A 17,073-nucleotide genomic window follows, 5' to 3' on the forward strand; every position below is an offset into this window, starting at 1 on the left:
AATTAGAAACTGAATCCTCCTAATAACCCATTAACGCCAAATCACAGCAGGAACTCTCATTCATTCTCAGGGGCAATGCAAAATGTCACTTTAGGAGATAGTTTAGCACTTTCATACAAAAGTAAACATACTGTTAACATAAGATTCAGCAGTTGCCCTTGTTGGTATTTACCAAAGTGAGTTGAAAACATGTTCGTACACATGAATGTTTACAGCAGCTTCATTTGTGATTGCCAAAACATGGAAGCAACCAAAATGTCTCAGTAGATGAATGGATAAATGAATGGTGGTACCTCCAGACAATGGAATGTTTGGAATAAAAGAAATGAATCGTCAAGCTACAAAAAGACATGGAAAACCCTTACATGCATGTTGTTAAGTGAAAGAAGCCAGTGTTAAAAAAAAATGCATATTGTAGGATTCCAACTATATGCCATTGGCAAGTAGGCAAAAACTGTGTGGATAGTAAAAAAAAAAAAAAAAAATCAGTAGTTTCCAGGGATTCCACAGAAGGGATGAGATGAATAGGTGGAACACAGGTGATTTTTTTTTTTTTTTAGGGCAGTAGTACTGTATGGTAATGTAATGGTGGATACATATCTTTATGTATTTGTGATGTGAAACCCACAGAAATACGATACAATGTTGAACTTAAATGTAAGCTATAGACCTCATTACCAATTGTAACAAGTGTACCACAGTAATGCAAAGTGTTAGTAATAGAAAAAAGGAGGGAGTAGGCAAGAGATTATATATGAACTTGGTACTTTCTAGTCATTTCTTTGTAAACCTAAAACTACTCAGAAAATAGTCCATTATTTTTTTAAAAAGCTATCAAGCAGTTCAATTTCTTAACTGTATAGCTTTGAAAAGAGATTGTACTGATAAAATGCTTAAATGAATGGGCATTAATCCAAAAACAGGTGCTTCTTAGTGTAAAATAATGTCTTCTCAGATGGCTAAGGCAAACCACTTGAATAAAATGTTTTAAGAATAAAGGTAGAAGGTTAAAGTATAATACTATAATACTAAGCCAGAGAGACCATGTGATGGGAGTGACTGATTCCAGAATATACCACCCCAAAGTATGCCTCTTTGGAAGAGGGACTATTTTAAGCTAAAGGCCATTGTGAACCAGCCAACATAAGAAAGTTTTCAAAACAGCACGAGCTTGAGCTTTCCTTCTTAAAGGAAATTTCCATTGGTTAAAAAGTGTCTCTCAAGGGGGCAGCCCAGGTGGCCGAGAGGTTTAGCACTGCCTTCAGCCCAGGGCCTGATCCTGGAGACCGGGGATCGAGTCCCACATCAAGCTCCCTGCATGGAGCCTGCTTCTCCTTCTGCCTGTGTCTCTGCCTCTCTCTCTCTCTCCTCTCTCTCTCTCTCTGTCATAAATAAATAAATAAATAAATAAATAAATAAATAAATAAATAAATAAATAATCAGTCAATCAATCTCTCTTTCCCTTTCCAGGAAGAGGAGGGCTATTACTATATTTTTCCCCAGCTTTATTGAGATACAATTGACATTTAACATGGTGTAACTTTAAGGTGTACCACATGATTTAATATACATATATCAAAGATAAATGTAACATCTCATGAAATGATTACCACAGGTTAGTTAACACATCAGTCACCACCATGTAGTTAGCTTTTTTGTGTGTGGTGAGAACTTTTTTTTTTTTTAAGATTTTATCTATTTATTCATAGAGACACACAGAGAGAGAGGCAGAGACACAGGCAGAGGGAGAAGCAGGCTCCACACAGAGAGCCTGACGGACTCGATCCAGGGTCTCCAGGATCACGCCCTGGGCTGCAGGCGGCGCTAAACCGCTGTGCCACCGGGGCTGCCCTGTGGTGAGAACTTTTAAGATCTTTTGACAACTACCATCAACTATAGTCACCATGCTGTACATTAGATCTCTAGGACTTACTCATTATATAATTGTAAGTTTGTACCCTTGGACCACCTTTACTTATTTCCCCCACCCCTGCCCCTGGTAATCACCAGTCTACTCTGTTTCTTTGAATTAGTTTTTTATTTTTATTTTTTAAAGATTTTATTTATTTATTCATGAGAGACACACAGGCAGAGGGAGAAGCAGGCTGCACGCAGGGAACCCGACGTGGGACTCGATCCCAGGTCTCCAGAATCACACCCCAGGCTGCAGGCGGTGCCAAACCGCTGTGCCACGGGGGCTGCCCTGAATTAGTTTTTTAGAATCCACATATAAGAAAGGTCATATGGTATTTGTCTTTCTCGGACTTATTTCACTTAGCAAAATGCCTTCAAACTTCATCCGTGTTTTAAGTGGTCACATTTTGTTCTTTTCTAGGATTGAATAATATTCTATTGTGGGTATAGTATACATATATATCACATTTTACGCTAAGAAGCACCTCTTTGGATATTAGAAAATGAAGGCTATAGAAGATTCTAATTTTCATTAATGTCCATTCATTTGAGTATTCTATCAGTACCATCCAGTTGTGATATCCAGATCACATTTTCTTTATCGATTCCTCTACATTGGACACCTAAGTTGTTCCCATGCTTTGGCTATTGCGAATAATCTCTTCAAGATAGTGATTTTATTTTCTTCAGATAAATACCCAGTAGGAGCACTGAATCAGATGGTAGCTTTATTATTTAATTTTTTGAGGAACTTCCGTACTGTTTTCCCTAGTGCTGTACCAATTTACGTTCCCACCAACAACATGTAAGGGGTCTCTTTTCTCTACATCCTTGCCAACACTTAATAGACCTCTTTTATCAGCTTTTATCAATGCAGACAGCATGACTTCAATCTATATTAACAAACTTTACTAAACAACCCTTGTTTACCATACTTTTCCTGGTTACCTACCCATACCTTGCCTCCACTCCTTTGCCCCTCACCAGAAACTCAAAATTCCTTTTCCTTGTTTAGCCTAGGATGGTTTATAAGCCCAAATTTGAACCACCCCTTTGGGTTACTCATTGCTGGGTATTCCCAATGTGCACTTATGTTATTACATGTTACACATGCAATGAACATGTTAACAAAGTTCTATTTGTTTTTGTCTTAAGATTTTCCTCCACGAGGGACATTGATCTGTTGCATCCTATCCCGACCCTTCCTCATCAGGCTTCTGAATCGGTTCAAAGAAGCCTGAAAACTTAGAGTGAACACACCCTAAGCCTAGCTATATAAATAGAATTCTTCCATCTTTTTCCCCTTTGTGTTAGACGTCACCCTGGGTCATTTTGGAAGGCTATACACACATGCCAGTGATGTGATTTCTGTTTCTAAAAGTGATACATCTTTGTAGGTTGAATTGTCTGTAGAGTCTGTAATTATAAAAAGTCATTGAGATCCAACTCTAAAGAAAGATTGGGTGAGCAATATGGATAATAATAATGGTTGGGAGTCAAACCTAAAATATAATTGTTTCATCCATTCATATTTGAGTCCCTGGAAAATATCCCACTTTGGTTTATCCAAATCTTCTCTAGTATATTTAAATTTCAAGCACTCTGAGGTCTTCATGGTCAGTGAAGAAGATGTGAGCTTGTTCAGCAGCTTCAGTTATCTGTATTAAGATTTCTCTAAATCCATATCATATTCCCATCTCCCCTCCTAAAATTAGCTTCTCCTGTGCTTTTTGAGCGTAGTGCCCACACAAGAATACTGTCCACAATTTCCTTCTGTAAATGGTTTATTTGCAGGGAGGTGTATAATCTACTTGTAATTTAAAATTAATCACACAGTCAGATTCGAGGTATGTGAGAAGAGGTCTTCTTTTAAAAGTCCACCAGTCTTATCCCCTCTTCTTAATGAAGCTAAGATCCAAGAAATATAAGTGACTTTTAAAACCACAACCAAATTGGTGGCTCAGATCTTACAATGAATTCCCATCATTTTATGACTTCTTTTTTACTAGTTTAGATTGCCTCTTAAAAGGACTCAGAATAAAAGAAGGAATACAGATGGTCACTAGAAGAACCAGAAGTTCTTCCATTTGATAAGAGAAAATAAAATACAGTAAACATTGCTAAGAAGATTATTTAAAATGGAGCCAGGAGGACAATGAAAAAGTGGGACTTAATGTTTCCTGTCTCAAATTCCCAGAATTATTGCTGACCTCAGCTAAAAGCCAAGGCATCTGCTGCATGTTAGAATTGAACATAAATGGGGGTGTCTGGATGCCTCAATCGTTAAGTGTCTCTTGATTTCAGCTCAGGTCATGATCTCAGGGTTCTAAGATTGAGCCCTGCCCTCAACAGGGAGTCTACTTAAGAATCTCTCTTCCTTGGGCAGCCCTGGTGGCTCAGTGGTTTAGCTCTGCCTTCAAGCCCAGGGCATGATCCTGGAGACCCAGGATCGAGTCCCACGTCAGGCTGCATGGAGCCTGCTTCTCCCTCTGCCTGTGTCTCTGCCTCTCTCTCTGTCTCTCTCATGAATAAATAAATAAAATCTTTGGGAAAAAAAAGATATTCTGTTCATGGATACCCCAGTGTGAGTAACCATGGAAGTTGCCATTTATATAGAGTTTACTAGATGCCAGGAACGGGACTAGATGCTCTTCATCCTCAGCCTTGCCCTTTCAGATAGGTACTATTATGCCATTCTCTCTCTCTTTTTCTCTCTCTCTCTCTCTGAATAAATAAATAAAATCTTTAAAAAAAAATCTCTCTTCCTCTAACTCCACCCCCATCCCTACACACAGGTGTACACACACTCTATAAAATAAATGAATAAATAAAATCTTTTTAAGAAGAATTTAACATAAATGGACTTTCCACCTGGCACTACTAGCAACCAATCACATTTCATTCAAAACAACTTATGTAAATGCCCTTTGTCTCTCCAGAGCACACCTGATATTAGTGACTCTATGTCTCCCAGATTGCAAACCCTAAGACCCCCAATAAATGTACAAATTTTATTTTACAGATTGCAGTTCTGCCTTTCAATATTACATGGTATCAGGAGTGGGATTCAAAGTGACCAGCAGTCATCTCCAGCACTTGCTGCCATCTCCAGCACTGCCATGGATTTGAGTAAGGTATTGCAAGACTGGCTTTGGGTCATGGCAGTTAAGTCCTCTCGGCCTATAGTTGGGTGTTCTGTCTTGCTGGCTTCTGTCCTCACATTCAAGGAGAGGATTCTGTCTTCATGTTTCCTAGTGGAAGATTCTAGTTTTAGTAGCCTTCTGAGTACTAATTCTTGGGAAACTCTGCTTCTAAGAAGGGTTCTTATGTGCCAACATCTTCTGGGACTCCTACAGTTTTCTGTTTAAAGAATATGGTCCTTCCTGCTGTAAATTTTTGCCCTGTTGGACTCCTATTACCTGGGATGAATGAAAACTCCACTGGCTATGATGGGGCAAAAATCAGTTCACTTCTGTGCACAATTGGAAAAAAGGCTGTAAAACCAAACAAAGCCAGTGGAAAGCTTCTTTTAATCGGTATCTTAGAGGCCTCAAAAAAAAAAAAAAAAACTGAGAAGTTTGCTTACCTTTAGCCAGTTAGCTTCCTAAAGTTTTGAGTTAGGGACGCCTGGGTGGCTCAGTGGTTGAGTGCCTGCCTTTGGCTCAGGGCAGGATCCTAGGGTCCAGGATTGAGTCCCACATCGGGCTCCCTGTGGGGAGCCTGCTTCTCCCTCTGCCTGTGTCTCTGCTCTCTCTCTCTCATGAATAAAAAAATCTTTAAAAAAGAAAAAAACAAAAGTTTAGAGTTAATTCAGATCTTTCCAAGAGGCTTTCAGAATTAGAAAACTAGGCCAAACAAAAGCAGACACATAGATCAATGGAACAAAATAGAGAATCCAGAAGTGGACCCTCAACTTTATGGTCAACTAATATTTGACAAAGGAGGAAAGACTATCCACTGGAAAAAAGACAGTCTCTTCAATAAATGGTGCTGGGAAAATTGGACATCCACATGCAGAAGAATGAAACTAGACCACTCTCTTGCACCATACACAAAGATAAACTCAAAATGTGAGACAAGATTCCATCAAAATCCTAGAGGAGAACACAGGCAACACCCTTTTTGAACTCGGCCACAGTAACTTCTTGCAAGATACATCCATGAAGGCAAGAGAAACAAAAGCAAAAATGAACTATTGGGACTTCATCAAGATATGAAGCTTCTGCACAGCAAAAGATACAGTCAACAAAACTAAAAGACAGCCTACAGAATGGGAGAGGATATTTGCAAATGACGTATCAGATAAAGGGCTAGTTTCCAAGATCTATAAAGAACCTATTAAACTCAACAGCAAAGAAACAAACAATCCAATCATGAAATGGGCAAAAGACATGAAGAGAAATCTCACAGTGGAAGACATAGACACGGCCAACATGCCCATGAGAAAATGCTCCGCATCACTTGCCATCAGGGAAATACAAATCAAAACCACGATGAGATACCACCTCACACCAGTAAGAATGGGGAAAATTAACAAGGCAGGAAACCACAAATGTTGGAGAGGATGTGGAGAAAGGGGAACCCTCTTACACTGTTGGTGGGAATGTGAACTGGTGCAGCCACTCTGGAAAACTGTGTGGAGGTTCCTCAAAGAGTTAAAAATAGATCTGCCCTATGACCCAGCAATTGCACTGGGGATTTACCCCAAAGATACAGATGCAATGAAACACCGGGACACCTGCACCCCGGTGTTTATAGCAGCAATGTCCACAATAGCCAAACTGTGGAAGGAGCCTCAGTGTCCATCAAAAGATGAATGGATAAAGAAGATGTGGTCTATGAATACAATGGAATATTACTCAGCCATTAGAAATGACAAATACCCCCCATTTGCTTCGACCGGAATGGAACTGGAGGGTATTATGCTGAGTGAAATAAGTCAATCGGAGAAGGACAAACATTATATGGTCTCATTCATTTGGGGAATATAAAAAATAGTGAAAGGGAATAAAGGGGAAAGGAGAAAAAATGAGTGGGAAATATCAGAAAGGGAGACAGAACACGAGAGACTCCTAACTCTGGGAAACAAACTAGGGGTGGTGGAAGGGAAGGTGGGCGGGGGGTGGGGGTGAGTGGGTGATGGGCACTGAAGGGAGGCACTTGATGGGATAAGCACTGAGTGTTCTTCTATATGTTGGCAAATTGAACACCAATAAAAAATAAATTTATATAAAATAAAATAAAACTTATGATAGACTATCAAAGAAAAAAAACTAGGCCAAATCTTCATAACCCCTTCCTTCACACTCACCCCACTACTCCATCTCCTTTTCCTCTATATCCATCCTTAGCTCAGCTCTCCTCCTATGCTGCAGACCCTCAACCCTCTTCAGATCCTACAGGACCTAAAGCTCCCTTAACCTTCAGTGGGACAAGAAGGTGGGGAGGGTTAAGCCTGGGGAAGCAAGAGTTGCCTAGACTTCCTTCACTCCCTGGTCAAAGGCTGAATTACACCCCATAGCTAAAGAATTCCCTAAAGCCACTGAAGACCTTCATAAATTATATGCTGAGGAATTTGCCATTGTGATCCAAACATATGAGCCTGTTTTTTTTTTTTTCTGGTTTATATCAACCAATTATAATGGTAGTTGATAGAGGACAGGCTAGGAACTACATGCATCTAGCCCATTGGGATAATACTAGATGAATTCTCCAAATGGAGAGCTACTGCAGAACTAATGTCCTTAAACTGAGAAAGAGACTCAAACTATTCCTAAGACTTTCCCAAAATCCATAGATGGACTACATTGTTGAATTTTTTTCCCAAAAAAACCTCAAGAATCTGTTCTCAATTATTGTAACTAGTACAACTAGAGACAATCTTTGCCAAAAACTCTGCCCTTTCTGCTATTGCCATTTTTAATTCCATCTTTATCGATGGCTTAGTTGAAGAACTATCATTACTCATAAAGAGAACTCATTTAAAATTGGCAGGCTATGCTGATCTCTTTAATCTGCTAGTCTACTAGCTTGAACTTAATCAAAGTCTAATAAAAAGAAAGCCACCTAGATTATGAACCTTCAAAAGTTAAGAGCTAACCAATCCCCATTTCAGGTTTATGGCACTATTCCAAGAGGTACCTGTCATTACTATAAAAAACTGGGACATTTAAAAAAGATTGCCTAAAACTGAGAATATTGACCCAAGACAAGGGTTAAGTCAACCTTCCCAGTCTCCATTTCAAGTACCCCAGTGAAAGGATTCTTTCACCCATCTCAACAGTAGAGCTGCTCTGAGGGCTTATAGAGGCAACTTCATTTCCACCCTCTATGATTTGATCAGTTTCCCCCAAAGTATTGGTTCGGAGGAAAGAAAAAATCTCATGTGTCTCTGTTCAGGCTTTGCTTATCAATTTTAGACCCAACCAGTGTCTTCTATCCCCTTTTCCTCAAAATACTTGAAATGTATAATAACAATCACCCTATTACTCTTGTATTTTTTTGTATATATTTTTTATTGGAGTTCAATTTGCCAACATATAGCATAACACCCAGTGCTCATCCGTTAAGTACCCCCCTCAGTGACCATCACCCAGTCACCCCAACCCCCTGCTCACCTCCGTTTCCACCACCCCTTGTTCGTTTCCCAGAGTTAGGAGTCTCTCCTGTTCTGTCACCCTCACTGATATTTCCCACTCATTTTCTCTCCTTTCCCCTTTATTCCCTTTCACTATTTTTTATATTCCCCAAATGAATGAGACCATATGTTTGTCCTTCTCAGACTGATTTATTTCACTCAGCATAATACCCTCTAGTTCCATCCACGTCGAAGCAAATGGTGGGTATTTGTCGTTCCTTTTTATATATATACAGATTTTTAATTTATTTATTCATGAGAGACACGGGGGGGGGGGCAGAGACACAGGCAGAGGGAGAAGCAGGCTCCATGCAGGGAGCCTGACGTGAGACTCCATCCCGGGTCTCCAGGTTCACGCTCTGGGCCGAAGGCGGCCCCAAACTGCTGAGCCACCCAGGCTGCCCATATTTGTCGTTTCTTTCTTTTTTTTTTTTTTTTACTTTTTTTTTTTACTTTTCTTTTTACTTTTCTTTTTCATATAAATTTATTTTTTATTGGTGTTCAATTTGCCAACATATAGAATAACACCCAGTGCTCATCCCATCAAGTGCCTCCCCTCAGTGCCCATCACCCAGTCACCCCCACCCCCCGCCCTCGTCCCCTTCCACCACCCCTAGTTCGTTTCCCAGAGTTAGGAGTCTCATGTTCTGTCTCCCTTTCTGATATTATATTTGTCATTTCTAATGGCTGAGTAATATTCCATTATATATATAGACCACATCTTCTTTATCCATGCATCTTTCGATTGACACTGAGGCTCCTTCCACAGTTTGGCTATTGTGGACATGACTGCTATAAACATTGGGGTGCAGGTATTTAAGTTTTCTTTTTTTTTTAAGATTTTTATTTTATTTATTCATAGAGACAGAGAGAGAGAGAGAGAGAGAGAGAGAGAGAGAGGCAGAGACACAGGCAGAGGGAGAAGCAGGCACCACACAGAGAGCCTGACGTGGGACTCGATCCTGGGTCTCCAGGATCACGCCCTGGGCTGCAGGCGGCGCTAAACCGCTGCGCCACCGGGGCTGCCCGGTATTTAAGTTTTCACTGCAACTGTATCTTTGGGGTAAATCCCCAGTAGTGCAATTGCTGGGTTGTAGGGTAGTTATATTTTTAACTCTGAGGAACCTCCACACAGTTTTCCAGAGTGGCTGTACTACTAGATCTTAGATTCACTCCCAATGGGAGATACTCTCGCCCTTTGATATAATAACTGGAAGACCAATGAGATTAGATCAAGGTGCATACGAACCCAGCTTTTAAAGGTAAGGTGATGACTTGTTGTAAGGGATTGATATAGATCCTTCAGAGAAATGAGAAATTGGTAGAACAGTCTTTTCACACTGTGCTCCTAGGAGATAAAGACCTCAAACATCATGGCCTTCAACCTGGAGACATGGTTGATTGGAAAAGACCTCCAGAAAGATTCCTTCCAGCCTTGCTAGAGGGGAGCATGCCAGATATTATTGACCAGTCATGGTGCTGCTAAATTAGAAGGCATGTACTCATTGATTCATATTTCTCAGTTTAAAAAGGCTTCAGCATCTAACTGGACCACCAAACCGACCAGAGTCCTCAAACTAACCCTTTCTTGGAAAAGGAAGCAGATGACATCTGTGTACACTACCTCACAAGATTCAGGGTCAGATCACTATTATGTTCATAAGATACTTCACATCAATTCTTATGAGGCTTATTTCTCTTCCCTTTCATTTTCACTTTTGATTGGGAAAACAATGCTGTAATTTAATTATCAGAGTCCCTTGCTACTTTTGGAAACCTTTCTATTGGATTTGTCATCATACTCCTACTGGGTTATTGATAATAATGACCCCATAATGTTACCTATATACAATTTCTCCATGGTCCCAAATATTTCCATTAGTTATAGCAAAACACCTTCCTCCATCACTATTCATGTCAAGATATTCTTGCCTTAAGAAAACCTTCGATGTTTTATGCTCACCCCCCCTAAATTAAAGACCACCTCCTGGGTCAACGGAACTTTGATTAGCAAAAAATGGAAATCCACTCCTTCCCTTCCTATGATTTCCTCTATACAAGTTGTGTATCTCCCACCTGTTCTAACATAGAAATCTTTTCACCTGTCCATCTCCATTATGCCAAGTCTTTTGGATATCACTACTTGAATGTAACAACGCATCATCCATCAAACCTGATACTATCTTTCAAAAACTCAGTGGTGCTCTTTTAACCAAACAACTGGACATTCAAAGCTCTCTGATCCCTGCTTAGATGCTATCCCCCTTCTCCTTTATAAAACTGAGAGCTTGGCATTCCATGCACCCCCACAGTATATATCTTTGTGCATATACCAGTACTCTTTGGACACTTGTTTAGATAGCTGGAGAATTAGTAGCCAAGGCCTTTTGGGCCACCTTATTTCCCCCCTTAAAATTCTCAGATCCCATCTGATCTCCCATCACATGAAGAAAAGGGACTTATCCATAATAGATTATCTGATGAAGATCCTTCTGATTATGAAGATAATAGCTGCCCTGCAGGGTTTTCTGTCAATTATCAGTGACTACTGTCTCTCCTTTGAAGTTTCTTTTTCTGGCTGGGGCTTGGTATTTTCCAGCATAAGATCACATTGTAGAATTTAACTAGAATAAGTCTATAAATTGTATTATTGTTATTTTAATTTGTACCCTACTTATTATTTTCAAATTATGTCATACATTTCCCAGTGTTGTTCTACTCAAAATGTCAACATAATAGTTGCTAAAAGATTTGAAAATATTCATCAGGCCTACTCACTGACAGTGACAAGTGAAACTTCAGTTGACATAGCCTAAGATCCACTTCCTTAAACCTCCTTGTTGCTCAGATGTAGCCTTAAGACTCTCACACAAAGATCTACCAACCAGGAGACTCTCTCCACTCTCACTGCCCTCCCCCCCCCCACCCCGGGACTTGATGCACCTGGAGGAGGCTGTTGGCCACTCAGGCATCACATTGGGACTACAAAGCTAAGGTTGATTATAGAGAAAGATCTTGATTAGAAAGGGGGAATGATAATGAAGAGAATAAATTAGGAGCAAGCATTGATAAGAGGGTTATTTAATAATGGAACCAGGAAGACATTGAGGAAGTAGGATTTACGTCTCCGGTCTCAAATTCTCAGAATTGTTGCTGTCCTCAGCTAAAAGCCAAGGTATCCACAACATGGTGGAATGGTCATAAGGGGACTTTCTGCCTAGCACTAGTTCTAACAACCAATCAGAATACATTCTAACTGTAGCTATACCAGCACCAGTCACATTTTGTTTGTTTAAAACAACTTTAAAACTTTCTTGCTTTAAGAACCTTGACCTCCTGGGTCTCTCCAGAGCACACTCTTGATTTCAGTTGACTCTGTCTCTCCCAAATTGGAATCCCCAAGACCCCCAAATAGAACAGACACATCTTCTTTTGTAGACTGTGGTTTTGCCCTTCACTGATCAACACATTCTAAATGTTGGTGAGGAGGGTACTGAAATGTCTTTATTATTTTTAAAAGTGTTGCTTTTGCCAAAATATGTTTATAGAAAGCTTTGGTGGATAGATACATACAAGTGGATCAAATTGTGATTATCTGGTGAAAATGCCAGCCCAAAATTAAGTGGATTCTGGGATCCCTGGGTGGCGCAGTGGTTTGGCGCCTACCTTTGGCCCAGGGCGCGATCCTGGAGACCCGGGATCGAATCCCATGTCGGGCTCCCGGTGCATGGAGCCTGCTTCTCCCTCTGCCTGTGTCTCTGCCTCTCTCTCTCTCTGTGTGTGTGACTATCATAAATAAAAAAAAAAATTAAGTGGATTCTGAATTCTCAAAGGAAATTTTGAATGTGCTACTGCTTACAACAAGAACATTAGATACACATTTTTTCCACCAATGAAAGTGACAGCTTCCCACAAACATTTTATGTTCAAGGTCTTAAAATCTATTCCAGTAACAGGAAGAGCTAAGACATTTCTATAGAAGCCCTGAAGTAATTTCTGTGATGCTCTGTAATGTAAGAAGTGACATAGGAAAGGTGATTATCTCCTCTCCATGAAAAATCCATTTTGGGGATCCCTGGGTGGTGCAGCGGTTTGGCGCCTGCCTTTGGCCCAGGGCGCGATCCTGGAGATCCGGGATCGAATCCCACGTCAGGCTCCCGGTGCATGGAGCCTGCTTCTCCCTCTGCCTGTGTCTCTGCCTCTCTCTCTCTCACTGTGTGTCTATCATGAATAAATAAAAATTAAAAAAAAAAAAAAAAGAACAAACTCAAGTGGAGTTTGGTTTAAAAAAAAAAAAGAAGAAGAAAAATCCATTTTGAAGAGATAGTACTTGAACTTCCTGTATGTAAGTATGTAAGTACTTTATCTTCCTTCCTGTCATAAGACTAAAAAAAACTAGAGTTTTGATTTGTGCTTCAATCCTTCATCCCTCCCACCAACAGAAAAGAAATAACTATACCAAAGTGTTATAGAATATACAATGCAAAAGAATGAAACTTACCTAATTGCAGCTTATGTGAAACAAGCAAGCGACAATATAAATGTAAGTAACATTAAGATACTCATAAAGCTGACATTTCCTCAAAGCCGTTTACCTAAGACATTAACACAGTATGCAAAGTCAATCTCATGTTTCACCAAGCCTCTATGAAGGAGGAGTATCATTTTTTAAAAGTGAGGTAGAAAATTCAAAGAAACTAATTAAAGCTCACTCTAAGCAGAGAACGTGTGTGATTGCTACTTGGTTTTTGTTGCTATCAAGAAGACTGACTTTAGAGACCATAAAGCATAGAACAAAACCAGCCATCCCATGCCCTGTTACCAGGAAGTGAAGGCTGAAGGAAGGCAGTGGGGATTTACTGAAGCTCATTGCTTCTAGCCAGATCCCTCCTGCAACCTAATTTCATTAGTGGGCCAGTGTTTTTCTTCCATATGTATTAGAGGTGATGAGGAAGGAATGGTAGATTATTATAGTAAGCTTATTATAATAGAAACAATATTTAAAAAATTTTGCAAAAGAGAAAGAGGATATGTGATTAAAGCTATTTTATCTGACATTTAATAAGCCTTGTCACTCTTGAAATTCCAACTGCTACTATTGCTTGCTTACTTTACCTTTTGCCTAGTCCACACAAGAATTGATCTAAATTAAACAAAAGTGATTACAATCACATCAGATTCCATGCATTAGGTAGCCTCCATCCCTGTGATTCTGCTATGCAGGATATTACTTTATTGTAATACAGTATACTGATGGAATTTAAAACAAAACATGTTACCCCAAAATATGGAATCCTGGCATGTTGAATATTTGAGGCTGAAAGAGTTTGAGAAAATGGCAGAAACAGGTTGGTCTCTGACCTCCCCTACATCCCTTGCCTTACTTCCCTGAAACATGTTGTAAAACTGCCATGTGATTGATAGGTGCCCTCCCTCTAGCTGGAAGAGAAAAGCATCCTTAACTCTAAATAAGAAGGGATGCCGAAAAGAATCTGAACAAACAGGCCTTGCTAAAATTACCCCTGTTTATTACAAATAACTCATGCTCTTTGACCTGTAATATCATATTTTTGATAAACCCAGCATAAAAATACACAGCTCTAAAAAATATATACACAGCTCTAACCATTTATTCACGTCTTTATTTCCTTACAGAAGGCTCCTGTGTCCTGGATGTACTCCTTATTTTGATTGTAGTGATCATTTCTTGAGTGTAATGTCAGTATTTCTCAATTGTACATGTAAATGGAGCAGTTTCAGGCAGCCTGGGTAGCTCAGCAGTTTAGCACCACCTTCAGCCCAGGGCGTGATCCTGGAGACCCGGGATTGAGTCCCACATCGGGCTCCCCACATGGAGCCTGCTTCTCCCTCTGCCTGTGTCTCTGCCTCTCTCTGTTTCTCATGAATAAATAAATAAAATATTTTTTAAAAATTAAATAAATGGAGCAGTTTATGTTTTGTAAATGATATGCCTTTTGATAATATTTAAAATAAAATCCCAAAACCTATGTGTCTGGGGCAGAGCAACCAACTAGCAAGTGATCAGGGCAAAGACAAATTAAAAAAAAAACAATTATGGCTTACTTTCTGTGCCCCAGCACTACAAGGGCTGGTGTGGATTTGTGGACTGTGGGCTCACTGAGGTCACAAGTTCCCCATCAGCCAGATCCTGTTCATTGCTGTCTATGCTTAGGTGTTACTGTTACTCTAATTTCAGTGGGAAATTGTTGCAGAGTTTCAGGCAGGGACCTATATGATTTGAGTGATGGAAGACATGAGAGTCACATGTATGTAAAATTGGAAGAGCAATCAAGCACACTAAGTACAAGTGCTCTAGAAATGTCCAAGATGCAAAGGATGAGCTCACTTCATCCCATGACAAATTGGGATAACAGAAGATATGTGAGAACAACCTGAAGACTGGCACAACAGATCTTCCACAGTCAATCATAGGAGCCCACATCAAAACAGGGTAGGAGGGCAGAGACATAGAAACCAGAGCACTGGTAAGACTGACCACAAATGAGAGGGACACCATGAGCACAGAAGAGTGAGGATGGGACCCCACACAAGTGCCCCAGGCATGACAGACCCATGCTGGGAAAACAAGTCCTTATAACATTGGGCTTTGAAAATCAGGGGGCCTTAACCTATTTTAATCCATGTGTTTTAATTATCGGGCTTAGCTCCTAGAGAGCCAGAGGGCAAAAGGAAACAGTCCCTTCCTTCAAAGAGCCACCTTTAACAACACGACCAAGACATACATTGAAGCAGGAGTTCGAAAAGCACTTGGAGAGGTGGCTCAGTTGGTTAAGCATCTGCCTTCAGCTCAGATCATGATCTCAGAGTCCTGGAATCGAGCACCGTGTCAGGCTTCCTGCTCAGCAGGGAGTCCGTTTCTCCCTCTCCCTCTGCCTTTCCCCCTACTCATGCTTGCTCACTTGCTTTCAAATAAATACATAAAATCTTTTAAAATACACTTGGAGTATACCTGTTGAATATTTATTTACTAAAATGTGCTAGAAAAAGAAAATAAAATGTGCTAGAGGGACAGGAATCTTCAGGAGACTTCTCCAAGAACAAAACTTCTGGCAGGCACTATTTCTCTTCCCTTACCCCATCCTAGATAGCTGGATTCTTTCAAACCAGCACAAACACTCTACCTATCTTAGGACTACACACCCTGTCCCCATGTTCCCTTGCGGACCAGCCCCATTAAAATCCACCCAAATTCTCAAGCATCTTTCCAAATAGGCTTCTGCTCGGGGACACCCTGCATGCAGCTTCTGCAGGAACTAATGCCACTCCAAAAGTGACTCCTGTCCTGGGTAAGGGGGAAAGATAACCACACAAACCAGCAGGCCTTGAGTTCCAACAGCCAAGTCTTAGCTGACAGCACAAGGAGAGTGTCCTGCTTTTAGGTGCAACTACAGCCCTAGCAAAAGGACTGGGGTAAGTTACCTGGTCTGTTGGCCACGCCCACCAACGGAAGCTGCTTAGGGGGAGTACACTGCATTTCAGTGTGCATTCAACTGTAGCACAAGGATTTAAGTGCAGAGAGCTAACATGAATGCTGACACTGCCAAATCACAAGCCTGTGGTGGCCTCAGGCCCCTCAACAGCACTGGACAACCCTGCCAGGTGCACCCATAGTGTGCAAAGCAGGCCATTGCAGCCAGCTCCACAAACCGCAAACATGGCTCAGCCACAACAATAGGGCACACTCAACCCATATAAGAGACCCCAATGGAGCACCTGGCTCTGGTGACCATGGGCAATGTGCTACAGGGCACCACAGGACCACTTCTTCATAAGGTTGCTACTCTCAAGATCAGGAGACAGCAGATATTCCTAATATATAGAAACAAAAACATACAAAATAAGGAGACAGAAGAATATGTCCCAAATGAAAGAGGGAGACAGAATCACAGCACAACTAAATTCTGAAATGGAGATAAGCAGTGTGCCTAATAAAGAATTCCAAGTGTAAGGGTCATAAACATACTGGACTTGAGCGTGGAGGATCTCAGTGAGACCTTAAACAAAGAGACATAAAACATACTCTACCCCTCCGCCTTAAAAGCCCAGACAGGAACAGGGTCCAGATGCCGTAACAGGAAGATCTAGTACAGTGATTTTGTGAGCTTGGCAAGTCTTGGTTCATAAGCCAAACACCAGTCCCAGTGACACTGTGACACACATGCAAAAAAGCTACAATTTTTAAAAGGCCTGAAAAAGGGGTGCCTGGGTGGCTCACTTGGTTAAGCGTCTACCTTCAGCTCAGGGCGTGATCCCAGGACCTGGGATTAAGCCTATTCTCCTCTCTCTCCTTGCTCCTCCCTCTGCTTGTGATCTCTCTTGGACAAATAAATAAAAACTTAAAAATAAATAAAAGGCCTGAAGAGCTGCAGGAACACTTTCTTCCCCTCTACCTTAAAACCGGAGACCAGAACAGGACCTGGCTGGCAAGGAGCTTGCGACCTCAGTGAGTCCACAGTCCACAAGCCCACACTAGCCCCCAT

General features: G+C 40.8%; 2 long non-coding RNA genes across 5 annotated transcripts in view; one reads left to right on the top strand and one right to left on the bottom strand.

The window, feature by feature from the left end:
- LOC140628320 (uncharacterized) overlaps positions 1-17,073 on the top strand; it is a 110,769-nt gene that overhangs the window by 65,885 nt on the left and 27,811 nt on the right. Inside the window, exons 5-6 of one of the 3 annotated variants that reach the window (XR_012026611.1) lie at positions 4,937-13,094; positions 14,207-14,476. This is a non-coding gene — a long non-coding RNA (uncharacterized lncRNA). Of the gene's footprint in view, positions 1-4,936; positions 14,477-17,073 lie in introns of those variants that run through there. The other 2 variants (XR_012026610.1, XR_012026609.1) reach the window with 2 other exon arrangements.
- Positions 4,639-17,073, bottom strand: part of LOC140628322 (uncharacterized) — a 51,745-nt gene continuing 39,310 nt past the window's right edge. For both annotated transcript variants that reach the window (XR_012026615.1, XR_012026614.1), the window contains 2 exons: positions 5,501-5,688; positions 4,639-5,165 (listed from right to left, as the gene is read on the bottom strand). This is a non-coding gene — a long non-coding RNA (uncharacterized lncRNA). The remainder of the gene's footprint in view (positions 5,166-5,500; positions 5,689-17,073) is intronic.

The sequence above is a fragment of the Canis lupus genome, chromosome X (assembly GCF_048164855.1).
Source record: "Canis lupus baileyi chromosome X, mCanLup2.hap1, whole genome shotgun sequence".
Classification (NCBI taxonomy): domain Eukaryota; kingdom Metazoa; phylum Chordata; class Mammalia; order Carnivora; family Canidae; genus Canis; species Canis lupus.